This window comes from Grammomys surdaster, unplaced genomic scaffold (assembly GCF_004785775.1).
Source record: "Grammomys surdaster isolate TR1022 unplaced genomic scaffold, NIH_TR_1.0 83592, whole genome shotgun sequence".
Taxonomy (NCBI): domain Eukaryota; kingdom Metazoa; phylum Chordata; class Mammalia; order Rodentia; family Muridae; genus Grammomys; species Grammomys surdaster.
Window position 1 is genome coordinate 4,152 of NW_021607306.1, and position 3,349 is coordinate 7,500.

Here is a 3,349-nt window from a genome sequence, read left to right on the forward strand (position 1 = left end):
CGTTTCATGCTTTTTAATCTGGTGAATTTTTACTTGAAATTCATGATGGAATTTGCCAATGTAGAAGCCTTGCTCCCGTGGGAAACAAGGTCACCAAGTTTCTCAGTCTTGTGTGAGACTGGCACACTCTTTCAAGTTGAGAAGCTAAGGTGCTCAGTGGCTTTTGAGGAGTCCATGCGTGTCCCACTTAGGTTTCTCAATGGAGACAGGTTATATCAGAATCCTTGGATCCTAGCTGGGTCCTCTGAGATATCTTCTTTGGCTAGTGCCATCAAGGGCTGTCTGTGGGCCAAGGTCAAATGGATTATTTGGTTGACTGGTACAATCAGCAATGATAAACATGTGAGGGTTTTGGTTTTGCTCTTTAACAGTTAACATTTCATCTTAAAGAAATCTTACTCAAAAATTTCACGCGGAAATCTGTTTCCATCTTTTCCACAGAATATCTCCTCTAACATCGGGACTGCAGTCCTTCAGGGCAGTGATATTAGGTGGCAGCTACCTTATCATATGGGATCTGGTCCTCGGTCCCCATAGAACCTTTCAGTTTTGTTTCTCTGGCTGTGAGGTCATACATCAGTGGCTGTTTGTCCTGCTGCTATTTTTCTCACAGTTTGCATTTATATCTCCAAGGCCCTTGTTTCCAACTGATCCTGAGGCAAAGTCAACACGATTTCTATTTACAAGTCCAACCTGGTCTGCAGAGTATGGGCCAGGATTTAATACTGTCTGCTTTGGAGAATATGACCAGCTGCGGGTTCAGGGTTCTCGGAACAGTATCTTATGTTCTGAGCAAGCCACGTCACAAATCAAACACCATGTGATTCTTTCCTCCAACAACACCGTGGTGACAGGACCCATGTTGTCATTCTTTACTGGGGGGTAGTGTTGTACTGGGCACATGGCTGTTAGTAAATGTTTGCTAGATCAGATTATACTGAATGACTGTTTGGCCTCCTGCATATTGCTAGGTGTGATAGAAACAATCCTAGTTCTGGCATGATTCTGTTTTGTGTCTTGATCATAGAACCCATTAACCTGAAATTCCTATTATGTTAGAGGATCAGGGTTCTGACAGCTTCTTCCACAGTGAGAGCATAGCGTCTCATTCTTAAAAAGAGATAACCATGCTTGCCTATTCCAGCGCTTGTTGACCATCCACCATGCACAGGTAGCATACATGGAGATGATTGAGAGCAACGTGGCTCTTAATATTTAAGAGCAAAGCTTGGAATTAAGTATGACTGAAATTATGAAATTGAAAAGTAGTTTCTTGTCAAGAGATCATCCCAGTGACAGGGAGTCGAGCTTAGACAGATCCTCTGAGTCCACATATAGCTTGCCTTGGTGGGCCTTTTGTTCAGTGCTGGCCATGTTGAAGCAACTTCTGTCCTTGCCAGCTGAAAATGGCTCCTACTGCATCGTCTCCTCTTGGAGAGACATTAATTCTTGGACATGAAGTATCTGTCAGTCATAGTTTTACCATGAAAAATGAGCAAGTAGTTTTTTAAAAAAATAATAAAATATCCACAGTTAATTGAGATATGCAGGGTTATAGCTGTAGATGTAATGCAGTCCTCTTGTGTGACACAGCCTTATGTGCACATATACATGTGTGTAAACTTACAAGGAAAAGTAATTGCAGGCTTTGAATAGTTTCAATGGCTTTCTTCCTTTTGGTTCCAGTTTCCCCTAATTCTGTTTTCTGTTTTGTTTTTGTTTTGTTTTGTTTGTTTTTTCGAGACAGGGTTTCTCTGTGTAGCCCTGGCTGTCCTGGAACTCACTCTGTAGACCAGGCTGGCCTCAAACTCAGAAATCCACCTGCCTCTGCCTCCCAAGTGCTGGGATTAAAGGCGTGTGCCACCACTGCCCGGCACCCCTAATTCTTTCTTGCAATGGCAGTGCTGTGTATCATTGCAGAAGTGATGGGGACATATATGTAAACGTCCAGATCATATGGGTGGCCATCTCTAGGCTCCCATGGCTGGAGATTGTCTCTCTAGGTCCACGTGTAATGCTGCCATCAGACTCAGATGGAAGTGAGATGCAGCCACTGATAGAGAAATGGTTTTGATTTCTGGAGCATCTAGGCAGCTTTCTGGGATGGATAAGCCATGTGGGGCACAGACTGAAACCGGATATTAGCTGCTCGGGTGCAGGCCCCAGACTTCCTTTCATCTTCTTGAATCAGCACCGCAGTGTCTGTGATTATTAGTTTTTTCTGGCATGTGACTCCCACAGCACTGATAAGGTGTCCCTTTCATAAATCCACAGGCGTTGCTTTCCTGCCAGCGAGCATCTCTTATCTCATTGGAACCAATATTTTTGGGATACTTGCACACAAAATGGGAAGGTAAGATGAAATAAAAGCATTCACTTATTATCAGAATGAGATGCTTTGAAGAAATTCAGTGTTAGCTATTACAAGTAACTGTTGTGATTTTCATTGAAGATGTGTTTTGGGAAACATGGTGTAAGTGTTCATTTATTGATGAGCCTTTTCTTTGATAGGTGGCTGTGTGCTCTTCTGGGAATGGTAATTGTCGGAATCAGCATTTTATGTGTGAGTAAAAGATTGCACCTGACAGGTGGTTGCGGGATAGGAGTGTGTGGGACTGAAGCTCTTGTCTCGGGTGAGACTCACCAGGCCATGTTTTACAACAGTTTGAGTTTCTTAATATTTGGTTTTATTGTGTCCTTCATTTTACTCTAGTTTTAAAAAGTCATTTTAAACATTTCTGGAAAGACTCCAGTGGGTATATTATTTAATTTTAGGTCAGATGGTATTTAAGATGTTTTATTATAGCCAGGGCTACACAGAGAAACCCTGTCTCGAAAAAACCAAAAAAAAAAAAAAAAAAGATGTTTTATTATGTAGTTTACCAAGTTATTTCATTATTTTATTTTTTTAAAGTTTTATTTTTAAATTTTTTTTTTCTTAAGGCCTCATTGTGTAACTCGGCCTGACCTAGAACTCATAGCAATTCTCCTTGCCTCATTCTTATAAGTGCTGAGATTTATAGGCATGGACGATGAAACATTTACAGTGTCTTAAATTCTTAATGGCAACTACCCCGAAAAACAGTGTGATGTTACCCCAGAATAAACATCGTTTAGTAGCCAATGTCTCCTCAATATGGCTGTGGAAGCTGAGGGCGGATGAAGCAGGCTTTGTGGGGAACCATTTAATAAGTTCTCACAGTAGCCAGAGTTTCCATTTCAGGTGCTAACATACATTTATTTCCTGTTTGCCCCAGACATCTCATGCATGGTAGCCAAGTACTTGCCACTGGACCACACCCTCAATCTAGGCTTTGGCTTTTAAAGATTAGGGTGGCAGCCCCCTTCC

At 41.8% G+C, this 3,349-nt stretch overlaps 1 long non-coding RNA gene across 1 annotated transcript in view; it reads left to right on the forward strand.

Annotated features, from left to right (window-relative positions):
- Nucleotides 1-2,273: 2,273 nt before the first annotated feature.
- LOC114635308 overlaps nucleotides 2,274-3,349 on the forward strand; it is a 1,290-nt gene continuing 214 nt past the window's right edge. Inside the window, exons 1-2 of the long non-coding RNA XR_003713453.1 lie at nucleotides 2,274-2,353; nucleotides 2,512-2,563. This is a non-coding gene — a long non-coding RNA (uncharacterized LOC114635308). The remainder of the gene's footprint in view (nucleotides 2,354-2,511; nucleotides 2,564-3,349) is intronic.